This window comes from Cucumis sativus, chromosome 7, assembly GCF_000004075.3.
Source record: "Cucumis sativus cultivar 9930 chromosome 7, Cucumber_9930_V3, whole genome shotgun sequence".
NCBI classification, from domain to species: Eukaryota; Viridiplantae; Streptophyta; class Magnoliopsida; order Cucurbitales; family Cucurbitaceae; genus Cucumis; species Cucumis sativus.
Genome location: NC_026661.2, coordinates 6,394,414 through 6,409,881, shown reverse-complemented (window position 1 = coordinate 6,409,881; position 15,468 = coordinate 6,394,414). Strand labels below are relative to the sequence as shown.

Sequence of the window (15,468 nt, the reverse complement as noted above, 5' to 3'; positions counted from 1 at the left end):
AATTAAAACTATCAAATACATTGTGCTAATTAATTAACAATGCATAATTAAGAGAGTATGTCAAATGAATAATTATTTTCAAATGCATAATTAACACATATGTCAAATGGATAATTATTAATCCAAGATACCAAATAGATACAAGCAATTAACAAATGGGTGCCTAAATAATTAAAAAGATACAAATAATTAAATCAGCATGCCAAATGGGGGTTAAATAATTAACACAACAACATCAGCATGCCAAATGGGGGCTAAATATATAACACAATAACCAAATAATTAACGCAACATCTAATTAGTTAATCAAATGAAATAATTAACATATCACCCCGCCAAATAATTAATTGCATAACACACTAATTAATTAAGTAGCCAAATTGGTGTCAAATAATTAACCAGATGCAGATGCAATGTAGAACACTCGTTAATTAGCGCAACAATCAAAATTTGGAATGAGAAGAAGGTGGAAGAGTGGGAGAATGTGAGAGATTGGGAGAAAGTGTGAACGTGGTGACCAAAGGGGATGGTTGAGAAAAATGAGAGAAAAAAAATTACTTTTAAATTTTAATATGTTTTTATTTTTATTTTTGTTTTAAAACATAAATTTAAAATTTAAGATTTAAGATTTAAAATTTAAAATTTAATTTCAAATTCAAATTCAAATTCTTTTAAAAAATAATAAAAAAAAAAAAAAAAAAACAGGACAAAATACGGTATCTACATATGGTCCACTACATACTCGCAGTTTTGTGAGTGTTTTTCCCTCAAATAAATTTATTCTAAGAAATTTATTATGATTTCTCTTTATTGATTTGAAAGAAAATTTTAATTGAGAATGTTTCAAAGAGATATCTATGAAAAGTTATGTTTTCAAACATTATTTATAATGTTAAAGCTTGATTTGATGATTATGATATCAATACTATGTTTCTTTGAGATGATGTTAACTTTATGTGAACATAAAGAGTCAAGGCCACCATGAGGTGTACGGGCTATATGGTGATAAAAAAGCTAGCTTATACGCGAAAATGAGCATATAAAGCTTAGCGGTCCAAGCAACAAAGACAAATCTTTTTGTTCTCGGATGCTGTTGATACAGTAGTCTAAACGCGAGGAAATGAAACCAAGCGTAAAGAACGATTCAGGATTCTTGGCAAAATGAAACATTTGTTAAGCATAAAGAAATATTTATGCGAAATGAAATGATTTGTCGGTATGTTTAAATGATTTAATATTATTTTTGCGAAATGATTATGAAAAAAATACTGCAAAAAGTTTTCATAAAACCTCACTAAGTCTTTTAGACTTACGTTCACTAAGAGTCTTTTAGACTTACGTATTGAAAATGGTCAAGCATTGGCTATTTAGTCAAAGTATTGTAATAATATATGAAATGTCTATTATTAATAACGTATACATTTTGGTTTGTATTTATTTTGCTTAGCGTTACATTGAGCATTGTTGTGTTTTTAGTGTTGTTAATAGTTTAAAAGGAATTGAGAATAAGATTTGCAATAAGAAAATTTCAAGGTTGTAACTAACTCGCTTCCTCTTCGCACTACTTTGCCATTTTGGTCGCAGTGCGGTTTGGAGTGTGACATGTTTTGACCTCATTATTCTAATAAAAGAGATTGTAATAACGGATATTTATTTAATTTAATTGATCACATAGAAAAATGATTGTACAAACAATAGATCATGCTCTAAATTTCTCTTTTGTTCAATTTTCTTTTATTACAACAGAAACTATATGCCAATTAATTTGAGTTATATATATTACAACATAAATGGAAGTATGAACATAAATGTAGGTTTCAACGTTAGATTATATGCTAATTACTTTGTGTTATATATATTTACTCACGCTTGCTCATGTTAAATACATTAACAAAAAAAACTTTATATTTAATACAAACAGACCATACATTTAATCGTGTGATTTTTTGTTGGGTACATAGTTATTGCCACTTATGAATCAAAATATCTCTGTGAGTATCAAAATTGTCTTTCAAATAAATTTCATCATCTTTAGCAGTCCAAATACAACTTTTCTCAAAGCACATACAATTTTTCTCAAAGCACATTGTATAGAGCCAAATTGATCTGCTCTCAATCCAAAACGATTCGAATGATGAATGTTGTCCATTTGGCTTTTGCAAGTAACACCAAAACAACGTCGTATTCCAAAAGTTTACTCTAAATCTCTAATTGAATTCAGTTCCAGCAGTAAGCTTACGTTCCCCTAAATCATTGTCTTTGGATTTGCAATGAGCCAACAAGATTTGGCCATTGCTTAGCCCATTCACAACGTGGATATGCCATTTTTCAAGCTCTACAGCCTTTGTTTCCTCAAGTATTGCCAAACACAACACCACACAGTGCTTCTTCATATGACCTATTTCTATTTGCTTATTCATATTAATTTGCTCGATGGAAAATTAAACCACCTTGTGATTGCTTTTATAAGGGTTGTGACATGGTGCATAGAATTTTTATACACAGCTCCATTTCAAAAATGAGAAATCTATTTAAAGCAATATTATTAATGGCGACATTTAGTTACAAGACAAACCTTAGTTTTTAGACATGGATGTGTTCGTTTCACTAAAATAGGAATTGTTTTTTTTACAAAAAAACATAGTAAGTTAAAGAGATTTATACCAAAAGAAGATTATTAGTGACTATCTTTTTTCTCATCTGTATACATTGCCTTGAGACTTTTTTACAGGATCAAGATAATTAGAAAACAATTAATTTATAAAACTAGTTAGTCATATATTTTTCAACAGTTTTAATTTGCATGATTCTCTCCGTAAATCATTCAAATCTAATTTTTCAATGTATACCTATTTCCTCTTCTCATCCAAACTTATGTATGGCTACTTATATGTTGCAAGCCATTTGTAGGCAGGTTGTTGAGATAAGTGTGGAAATAGCAAAATTGTAAATAGTAACTTGTAAAACGGTTGAATACCTGATCCTCTAATGAACGTCCTGTTTATGGTCCAACTAATAAACATAAATCATTCTCCTGCCATAGAGAGGGTATGGCCCTTTGTTCAAGTCTCGAAGACACCATCTAAGGGAACACTCATCTACTTACCCTAAAGTTGAGAAGAAGTGAATTTTATCCGGTGTAATTATGTTCCCAACTCACCACTCGGTCTTGTCCTCAAAATAATAAGTTTATTGAGTCGGCAATCTGGTCACTCTCACTCGTAGAAATCAAAAGACAATCCCTTGCAAACATGAGTTCATAATACACTCAGGATTAAGACTAAGTTAATGGAGTTACATCTAGTTGTTACTATTTTGTAGTCTTGTCTTATACAAACTCATTGCATATGATACCCTCGGTAACAACCCAACTTTTCTAGAAACTTGGGGTCATGACTATTTAAATAAATATTTTTTTTTTTACAAGAAAATAAATTAAAATTTGAGGAAAAACTTTAAATAATAAAAATAATTAATTAATTAAAATAACTAATCAAAATACAATTTGGGCCCATAAAATAGAAGGAATACTTAAAGTAATTGAACCGGAGTTCTGAAATAAACCTATGAAAATATAACTACTAAAATATAAATGCGAAAGAAAACTCAACTGTTCCCTATGGTGATCCACGGTCACTTTCGCTCGTTTGCCCTTGCCTCTACCCTTACCTGAAAATTTAAATGAAAATATAACTACTAAAATATAAATGCGAAAGAAAACTCAACTGTTCCCTATGGTGATCCACGGTCACTTTCGCTCGTTTGCCCTTGCCTCTACCCTTACCTGAAAATTTAAACATTTAAAGGAGTGAGTATAAATTTATACTCCGTAAGAGACTCATATTAGTCTCACTATGTGTCTGTTAATCTCTCGTTAGAGTCCTGTAACATGATACCGCATACTATTGCGCTCCCGAATGCATACTATCCAATGGTTCCGTAGGGACACATCTGGGCTCTCGGTGAGCCCGTAGGAATTACCCTATAGAAGAGTCAGGCTGTAAGTGATCCCGTCGAATCACATCTCAAACTAGCCACACAGACATAAATAGGTGGTGACCCCGAGGGGATCCCGTACGGTACGACTCTAACAGGCAAAACTAACAGAACACTATAGCCTATACATGCTTATCATAACATCAAAATCTTAGCTCAGTTAGACATAACTCAAAAGTACATATTTGGTCATAACATGCCTCAATAAATAATATTGTATCTAAATCGTAATATGGTTCCCGAAGTAACCATTTATAATGTCATCTCAAATAAACATATTATACATCTCTTAGTTACACCACTAAACAATACATAACATACATACATGCAGTTTCTAAGTGAGGTTTAGTAGGGAAAATCTCTTATCTGGAGATTTGCAAAAGAAATAGTACTCCTCTAATTGAGAGTCAAATCCTCATAATAGACTCTGTCCTAAACATGAACAAAATTTAAATTTAATAACTAACTCTGTCCTAAACATGAACAAAATTTAAATAACTTTTCCAATCTATCACTTTACGGGTTAATTAGGCTAATTAGGCAACCAACTCGATCAACAAAATTTAAATTTAATAACTTTTCCAATCTATCACTTTACTTTAATAACTTTTCCAATCTATCACTTTACTTTAATAACTTTTCCAATCTATCACTTTACTGTTTAATTAGGCAACCAACTCGATCAAAATTACCCCAAGATTTAAAGTTGATCTCAATACAACCTTGAATGGAACTTTGCACAACTCAAATCCTCAACCACACCTTAACCTTCAAACAACATAATTCAAATACTCAACCACACCTTAACCTTCAAACAACATAATTCAACTGCTAACTCAATTAAAACCCAAAGCAATAATTATTTGGGCGTACCAAACCCAACGAAAACTAAGCAAAAACTCACCAAAGGCTTAAATATGTTGCAGACGGCTGAAACTGAAGGTGGCTCGGCTAGCAAGGATTCGGCTCGGGTCTTGAGACTAACGGCTCGCGTACGGCTCACACAGGAACGGCCCAATTGCGCGTGGCTCGCATACAGCTTACACGGAATGGCTCGGTTCAACGAAGACGGCTCATGCGACTCGGACCAACGAAGACGGCTCACGCGACTCGATGAAGGGACGCGGCTCTGACGTCAACGACAGCTCACCCTAGGAGACGCGACTGAGGCTCGAAGCTGACGGAAATGCACACGATCAACTTCGGCACGGGTGAAGCACGCTGCACGAACGACTGAAGGAAATTGAACGGCATGGCTTTGGAACGGTAGAACGATGCGGCTACGGCTACGGCTGATGGATGGAGATGCGAAGTGGAGAAGGGTTCGTCCGGGCGATCGTGGTCGTGCAGGGGCTGCGTCAATTGTGGGATTCGCGGTGGCTGGAGGTGCACGGTGAAAGGGGCGGAGGCTAGGGCTTGAATGTTGAAGAAGGATGGGTGGGGTGGAGAAGATGAGGCACGCAGAACGAGAGAGACTTATTTAATATATATAATAATAATAACAATACTATTATTATTATCATTATTTATTTTCTCCAACGAACTCCAATTTTTCCTATTTCAAAATAATTTTTTTGTCTTGCTTCATTAGTAACCCATTCAACCATCATTAACTTTTCTCCTTTCCCACAAATATAATATATTTTCCTTAATAATTATATTATTCCATAATATAATTATTCTTATTCCTCTATAACTTTGCTTATACCCATAAACAATAATTATTCAAAAATACTTCCAACTTTACAAATTAATTCACCAACCAATCAATCCAAAAAATCACAACTTCAACAATAAGATTTCAAATTTCATATTTAACCGCACAACATTCCAAAACACTTAACTTCCACAATTCAAATAATTTCACACATAACACCCAAAAATTCAATATAACACAAATAAAATTAACTTAATAGTTTTGTGGTGTTACATCCTCACTCGCTTGTCACCTGCATGAACATGTTGGATCCTTGCGTTTGTATCAAATACAAAGTGAGGCGTATCCATAGTGTTACCAAGATAAGGTACCCATAATTATCTCTATACTATAAACCCTTTAAGCTGATCTCGAACATTGATCCTTGTATGTCTCTACATACTGTTTAACACTCATCAAACAACTTAGGATGTTAGTTTGTTGAATTTGGGTTATTAAGAAAAAACTAATAATATAAGCAATAACATTTATTCTAATAATAACACTTTATTAATAACGGTCAATGAATTATATTTACAACCTATGAGTTTCAGGACATAAATCCTAACACTTTCAACATAAGTTACGCGTTCTGATCATCTTCATATGTATTCTGTGAGACCCATTTCTCAATTGAGTAAGGAAGTAAAATTTGAAATATTTAGAAGTTGGAGTTTGAATAAATCCGCTGAAAGGATTAAGCAATAAAATCTTTTATAGTTAAGTATTCGTTTTTGCAGCTGTGTGGGTAGTTCGTGAAAGAATTTGTGCGATAAGAAGAGAAAAATTCTTAGAGTATCTTAAGAAATGAAAGTTTTGAGTGTTAGACTAGGCGTTTTGCGTGATATTCGTGAGAAGAACCAAGTATTTCGCGTATAAGAAGTCTGCGAGGAAGCCTTGGAGTTTAATTTTGCGATAAAAGGTTTATGCGAGTAAAAGTTTGTTAGCTAGCGTGGAAGGTTTCTTATAGTGAAAATATAACCACGTGATATTGTTATTCACGATAAATACTTGAAGTTATCCGCAGTTTGGGTTAGGTAGGAAGCAAGGTCTGGAGAAGAAAAATGTAAAATCTGATTTGACAGGGGTTAACGTGTGAGATTAAAGATTTAAGCGTGGCTAGATTGAATATTAAAGTTACAGTTGTAAATTTTTAAGCAGGAGCTAACAAACCGAGAAGAGTTTATGCATGACTAAGTTTAAGGGCTCTTTTATAAGAGGATTTGGGTAACTAATGAGGGGATGATGAGAGTTTTGTTGAAATGTTGAAGTATTGCTGGTTTTAGCCACGCGAAAAGGAGGACTTCTTTAGTAAAGTTTTGTGACTGCTTTTCCCTCAAATAAATTTATGCAAAGAAATTTATTATGATTTCTCTTTACTGATTTGAAAGAAAATTTCAATTGAGAATGTTTGAAAGAGATTTCTATGAAAAGTTATGTTTTCAAGAATGATTTATAATGTTAAAGCTTGATTTGGTGACTATGATTTCAATACTATTTTTCTTTGAGATGATGCTAACTTTATGTACACATAAAAAGTCAGGGTCACCATGGGGTGTACGGCCTATATGGTGATAAGAAGCTAGCTTATACGTTGAAATGAGTGTATAAAGCTTAGCGGTCCGAGCAATAAAGAAGAATATGTTTGTTCTCAGATGCTGTTGATACAGTAGTCTAAACGCGAGGTAATGAGACCAAGCGTAGAGAACGATTCGAGATCATTGGCAAAATGAATGATTTGTTAAGCATAAAGAAAGATTTATACGAAACAAAATGATTTTTCGGTATGTTTAAATGATTTAATATTATTTTTGTGATATGATTATGAAAAAATGTTGCGAAAGGTTTTCATAAAACCTCACTAAGTTTTTTAGACTCACGAAGAGTCTTTTAAACTTACGTTTTGGAAATGGTCAAGCATTGGTTATTTAGTCAAAGTATTGTAATAATATATGAAATATTTGTTATTAATAAAGTATACATTTTGGTTTGTATTTATTTTGCTTAGCGTTACATTGAGCATTGTTGCGTTTTTAGTGTTGTTAATAGTTTAAAAGGGGTTGAGAATAAGATTTGAGATAAGAAAATTTCAAGGTTGTAACTAACGTGCATCCTATTCCCACTACTTCACCGTTTTGATCGCGGTGCGATTTGGAGTGTGACATGTTTTAATCTCATTATTGTAATAAAAGAGGTTGTAATAACGGGTATTTATACACATTATCAACCTGCAATAAACAAGAAATAATTTTAAATGATTTAATGTGAAAATTTAAGGGGAAGAAGAATAGAAAAGAGTATAGATCTTCGAAACGAATGGAGAACATAGAGAAAATGAATATGCCACTGAGATAACCTTTCATCAGAGTATTCAAATATATAGGGCATTGTTGGAACATTAGAATTAGCATGAGCTTCGTACTCCTGTCAACCATAAAAAATATCACGAGTTCTTTATCAACCCATAAATTAAGTAGAAAATGAAATCAACTCCTCTCCAGAATCACAATGAAATTTCAACGTCCAAAATCACCAAACTACAAAACCCCCAAATCTAGTTATAATTTTTAGCAGATAGGAAGATTTACTCAGTAGCTGAACCAGCTGCAACGCTAGCAGCATGAGCCTTTCTTAGAAGAATTTGAAGGTAGTTAATTACTAACCTGCTTAATAAGCACATCATACATTTGTCCATTACTAAAAAATAAGATAGAAAGAAAACATAGCATTGTCCATGAATAAGAAACTACACAATAGTAACCAAACCCTTTCCACTCTCTAAGTTATCAAGAATTTATAAACCATGCAAGAAACTAAGTTAAGGATGGTTATGATGATACAAACTCATCGTCATTTCCAGCAAATTCGAAGCGTTAGCCAAGAACGCTCGAGGGAACAAAGAAGGATCCACATTTTTTCAGCCCAACTAGGTAAGAAAACAATTTAAGAATGACCATAAATGAACAAGATATTAATTTGATATAATAATCTTAGGTATATGAAGAGAAAACAAGATGAATTAATTAATAAAATAGATTTCTCAATCTCATATTCTTAACCCGTACTCAGAGACACGACCAACAAGAGCAATAACTCCTCCAGAGTAGCTACTGACAAAGAAAGTATCCTCGCCTCGAGTGAGTACTTTGAATCACACGAGAAAGATAAGAAAGTCAAGAGTGCACATTTTATTTGGTGAAAGAAAATTAATAAAAGGTTGTTGCAACCTAAACTTACCTTGTTGTGGTGTGGAATGAGATGAGTTCCATCGCACAATGAATCTTTGATCTAAAATAAAGAATATTAATAGAAACATAGCTTAGAAATTGGTACTAGGTAGGACTTGGAAGATAGAATTAAAAATAGAAAAAGTAGGACGTTATAGTAAAAAATCAACTGGCATAGCAATTGGTATAAAGAAAATTTATTTCCAATCATAAAGCCCTAACTCAATCTCAATTGAACTCAATCACAGCCAAGTCAAACCTTTGTAGATCCAAAATTTTATCAAAATTGCGAATGCAGAAACCAACCTAAATATAAACTATCTTTGATTTGACACGAAATTACAATAATATAACCAAGTCCAAAAAGAGTTTTAAAACTTCTTAATCTCACAAAAATGTAGATTAGGCTTCCTATTCCAGGGCTTCGTGGGTCGCGGACCGTTAGATTGAGTTTCAGCATAAGGGGTTTCCTTTACGACGGATAAGGCTTATGAGTACATAAGTGGGTCTCTAGGTGGGTCGTAAGGAATTTAAGATTGAGAACTGGGGAGGTGGGTCGCCATCAATGAGAAACTGACGAGTGTGGCCCTTAGTTTTGTGGGTCGCCGTCAGATTGAGAAATCTAGTGCGTGGTCGGCCAAAACGTCATGTGTTGCTGTCAATGAGAAATCGAGTAGTGTGGCCGAAACGGGGTTTGTCCTGGGGCTCCATGGTTCACCATCGATGAGAAGTGTGGCCGACGGATAGAGGTGGAGACATAGAAGGAGAGGATTAAGATTGGGTTTCTGGAGCCTTTTCTTTCGCGGTGATGTTGAGAGGAAGGGGAGATAAAAATAATCGTATTAATAAATTATTTTACTATTTATATTCCATGACATTTTAAATTTTTCATATATTTATAACACTTACAAACTTCCATAAATTTTTCAAGTCTAAAAAATTCCGAGTTTTCTACTAAAAATCGCCAATTTTGAAATTTTATGATAATTTTTTCTTTCCTTCTTTCAATTTGGAACGTATACCGGGATCATAATATATGTCATTTTTCTTCTAGTGTGCATATTAAACTTTTTAACTCTACCAAATTTAATTTCAAACCAAGCTTTGTTTAATTTAATTGTTCATATAGGAAAAAGATGGTACGAATAATAGATCATGCGGTAAATTTCTCTTTTGTTTAATTTTCTTTTATTACAACAGAAACTATATGCCAGTTAGTTTGAGTTATATATATTACAACATAAATGGAAGTATGAACATAAATGTAGGTATCAACATTACATTATATGCCAATTAGTTTGAGTTATATATATTTACTCAGGCTTGCTGACGTGGCTACTTAAACACACACAGAAAAAGAAAAAAGAATTATGTGGGTATGGAAAACTGTAAATACATTAATAAAAAAAATTATATTTAATACAAATGGACCATACATTTAATTGTGTGATTTTTTTTTTTACATAATTATTGCCACTTATTGCCACTTATGAATCAAAATATCTTTGTGAGTATCCAAATTGTCTTTCAAATAAATTCCATCATCTTTAGCAGTCCAAATACAATTTTTCTCGAAGCACATTGTATATAGCCAAATTGATCTGCTCTCAATCCAAAAAGATTCAAATGATGAATGTTGTCCATTTGGCTTTCGCAAGTAATACCAAAACAACGTTGTATTCCAAAAGTTTACTCTAAATCTCCAATTGAATTCCGTTCCAGCAGTAAGCTTATGTTCCCCTAAATCATTGTCTTTGGATTTGCAATGAGCCAACAAGATTTGGCCATTGCTTAGCCCATTCACAACCTGGATATGCCATTTTTCAAGCTCTACAGCCTTTGTTTCCTCAAGTATTGCCAAACACAACACAAACAACAACACCACACACTGCTTCTTCATATGTCCTATTTCTATTTGCTTATTCATATTCATTTGCTCGATGGAAAATTAAACCACCTTGCGATTTCTTTTATAAGGGATGTGACATGGTGCATATAATTTTTGTACACAGCTCTACTTCAAAAATGAAAATTCTATTTAAAGCAATATTATTAGTGGCGGCATTTAGTTATAAGACAAACCTTAGTTTTTAAACATGGATGGGTTCGTTTAACTAAAATAGCAATTGGTTTTAAAACCAAAACTTACTAAGTTAGAGAGATTTATACCAAAAGAAGATTATTAGTGGCTATCTTTTTTCTCATTGGTATACATTGTCTTGAGACTTTTTTACCGGACGAAGATAATTAGAAAACAATTAATTTATAAAACTAGTTAGTTATATATTTTTCAACCGTTTTAATTTGCATGATTCTCTCCATAAATCATTCAAATCTGATTTTTCATTGTATACATATTTCGTCTTCTCATCCAAACTTATCTAGGATTTGTGTTGCTAGTCATTTGTAGGTCGGTTGTTGAGATAAGTGTGGAAATAGCAAAATTGTAAATAGTAACTTGAAAAATGACAAAAGGCCAAAAAAATAAGAAGAATAGCTAAACCGCCACACACCATTTTTTTAATTATATTAAACTCAAATCTACCCTAGTTATAGGATAATTCATAGATTCCAAAGACAAAATATTTGAATAGCTCCAAGATGAGGCATGATATCGTAGATTTCACAAAATTGGTGTATTTTGCGAACAACATTCAAATTTAGTAAATCCTAACTAAATATGTTATTCTCTGGTTTGTTATATTTTAAACCTATTATTAACAATATCGGTAATTACTGTAAGACCCGACCTTTAAGTATCTTAGATTTTCCAAAGAGCTTGAAAGAATTAGTTTTGAGCAAATTTAAGACAAGGAAGTAGGCTTGAGAAGTGTTTGGTAAGTGTGCTGGGATGGGTGAAAAGAAAGAAGGTCGTGTTGTGGAAGTTTAAGAACTTAAGAGGTTAGAAAGAAGTAAAATTTTGGTTAAGTATCAAAGAATAGCACTTTTGATGTTTTGGGTTGGCTTGACAAAATAGTTATAAAGGTTACAAAGGATTTTTTAGTGTTTAAGGTTGGATGTTTTAGCTAACTTCATAAAGGAGTTATCACAACTCACTTCGGCATTTTTACTCAAATTGGTCTTTAAAGTTCAGAAATTGAGTCTAGTTTATTGAGGAAGCATGTTGGGCGTTTTGGATAAGAGAAGGCGAGAAGGTCAGTTCATGAGTGAATCAGAGTGAGGAGCACTCCCAGAAAGATATAGAATGCATAGTTTGGCATTTTGCTCTGAAATTTGAAGGTTAGAAAGTTAACTCATTTTAGAGCAGGTTAGAAAGTTAATTCCTTTTGCACAACGTTTGCACGTTTTCGCTGTTGGAATTACATTCCTTCAACATCGTCATCATTTTGTTGAGGTGAAGTTAGAGCTGCACTATTGTCATCTTCTTATCATAGCTACACCATCGTCACTTTGGAGAATTTGAGGTCGAGTTGCACCATCGTCGTCTTAGAGAGATGTAGGCAGAGTTTCACCCTTATCGTCATCTTGAAAGAACTTGAAGGTGCAAATCAAATCTCAAACTTGGACATGGAAAAGTAGCCATGCAATGCTAGAAGTTGGAGATGAAGGAGCATTGGTAAAGTTGAATTTTGCCAATAACACCAAAATAATTGACTTATTCACAGTATGTATCTCACCAATCGCATACAACTCAGCAACTGTGATTACACTATCCATAGCTCTACACTGAATAATAAATCCTTGGTCAGTTAAGGACGATAATTTCATCATATTTCTTACACCCACACCTTAGCATTAGTTAAGTTGAGATCTCCCTTTGACACTACCTTACGACCTCTTCGATTAAAAGTCTTAGTTAAATTTCTCTAACCCATCTTCATCACTTCGAATGAATGTAACCACTACATCTCCAATATTCCATCCAATCCTCCTAACTCCAAGGGTAAGAAGCTATCCACTACTCTCCACTAACCGATCATCAACTCTACCTTTTTTCAAATTCGATCCATTTCCTTTTATAGTTGTACCAGTCGCAATATTACTCCATAATTTAAAGTTTAATTTCTTCCATTGAAATTTTCAATGATGAAACGACCTTCTCAAATATAAAGGACCTTCCATTGGATAATTTCATCAGTAATAGAACATTTGACAAAATATTTACACTTCATGAAAAACCAAGTAATTAATTTTATCTTTTAATAGTTTTGTTATATGGAGGGTAAATATTCGTCAATTGTTCTATTTTTAAAAAACAATAATATATAACCTATAGCTTATTTAATTTAATAAAAATATTTTAAATTACTCATTAAAGAAGTAAATATATATATGTATAAGAATTAAAAATTAAAAGAAATATACCATAAAATCAGAGGGAAAAAAGTAGGGAAAATTAATATATAGAAAGGATTCTAATTAAATAGATAAGATCCACAGTAGCACAACGGCAATTTCTCATCTTTGAAATCCAGGTTCAAATCCTGGCTGTGGAAATTTAAATTTTTTAATCTCTATTAATTATTATGAATCTAAATTTTTTAGTTATTCTATTGATTATTATGAAATTTGATTAGTTAAACATGTGATTATGATCAACAAATGGAATGTATTCTAATAGAAAGTTTGAAGGATTAGGAAAAAACTGTACATATTTTTTTAAAAAATCAAGAAAGCACCTAGTTTTTCGGGTGCACAAGAGACTAACGAATATATGGTACATATGATATAAAGTGAACCTTTTTTTTCCAAATTATGTGTAAACATGATGTTAAAATACATTGTATTTGGAGTGCAGGGAACCAGAGACCTTAAAGTTAAAAAGACCAAAATGACAAATTGAAGTTGGAATTTGAAATCAAAAGTACTACGGGAACCAAATGGTAAACAAACTAAAATCGACCAAAATGACAAATTGAACTTGGAATTTGAAATCAAAAGTACTACAGGAACCAAATGGTAAACAAACTAAAATCGAACTGTCACGAGTATAATCGGTTAAAAAAGTTGTTGAACCCACGCTATAAATTTTAATGTTTTGGAGTAGTTTGTTATGTAACATTTTTGTGGTTCTCACATACTTATCTCTAATATTGGGCTTAACCTTTTGTAAGCCCAAGCCCAATTTGAATATGAAAAGAAAATAGCATAAAAAACAAATTCCACAGCCAGGATTTGAACCTGGATTTCAAAAGTTGAAATTGCCATTGTGCTACTGCAAATCTATGACTTACAAATTGTTATCTATACTTGTAGACCAAAGTCAAAATTAATTAAATAAAAAATGTGTCTACCAAAGTGGGACTAAGCTTTTCATCGTATATGATATTTTTTTGGTTAACGAACTTAAATTTGTGTAGAGCGGAAAAATAATTAATTAAATATGATATTTTTGAGTTGGATAAGATTGCATCAACTTTTCCTAAATATATGGCTATAACGTATATCATATTTTTGAATTCTTAGAATATTTTTTTTTAGAATTCATAATATATTTATGTTAATGGCAATTTGAATTCCAAGTTTTTTCACGTTATTTAATGTCTAAGATAATTTCAACAATTTCATTATATGTATTAATAATTTTTTATTTCTATAATTTAGTGTATACAAGTTGATAACTATTTGAATTTAAATCTTTTCTCATACCTCTAATAATTTATTATATAATACATAATACACATTTTTTATATTTCTAATGACAATTTGAAGTTAGATTTTATAAAATTCACTAAAATCGTCCATTTGAATTCTTTTAAACGATTATATCCTTAAAATAATGTCAAATTTTAAAATTAATATTTTTGGACTATTTATATTCCAAATTATTTATTAAAAAAATTGAATTTAAATACCTCCAAATACGTATTGTTAATAACAATTTTAATTTAAAAATTTATTATTTCCTAAAATCGTGCTAATTACGATTAGTCACCTATTTTATTAAAAAGTTTATCATTCCTTAAAATTGTGATATTTGGTTGATATCCCTATCTACACTATTATTGTTGCCGCATTAACTTTTCCTTTTAATTTCATGGTCCCCAGATTTGACGGACGACAACTAAATTTATCGAAATGCAACTACTGATGTAACTTCATCTTCTCTCTCTAGCGTTTTCAGCTCCGTATTCTCCTCTGGATCTCCATCCTCGAAGATTTCAATTTCCTCTTCTTCTGAATACATGTACCCTGAATTATCTATGCTCCTTGATTTTACATCGATGACCAACATGATAGAGTTCTTCGCATAAAAAACAAAGCCCTTTATCTCTCCACCCTCAGAATTTTGGTTCCATCAATCTCTTTATTGGGCCTTCTCACCGGTTTTTCACCACCATCGCACCTCATAACGTTATCGTTATCCTCAGGAAAATTCATTCCGTTTTAAAATCATTTGCATTTAACAATGTATTAGATTTATTAAGCGATGAAAGAGTTTGGACCATACCTTTTGTGCTCTTCTTCATGTTCGATTCTCTCCTTATTATCTTTTGATTCTTTACACGTTGGGCCAACTTCATCATATGTGCATATCACACCCGATCTCACATACCACTTCGTGCTACCAAATGGGGACATATCACC

At 32.3% G+C, this 15,468-nt stretch overlaps 1 long non-coding RNA gene across 1 annotated transcript; it reads right to left on the bottom strand.

Moving 5' to 3' along the window:
• Positions 1 to 3,274: 3,274 nt before the first annotated feature.
• Positions 3,275 to 5,477, bottom strand: LOC116404954. Its single transcript, XR_004217973.1, has 2 exons — positions 4,901 to 5,477; positions 3,275 to 3,784 (listed from the first exon to the last, which is right to left on the bottom strand). It is a non-coding gene; the product is annotated as an uncharacterized LOC116404954 (long non-coding RNA).
• Positions 5,478 to 15,468: the final 9,991 nt, after the last annotated feature.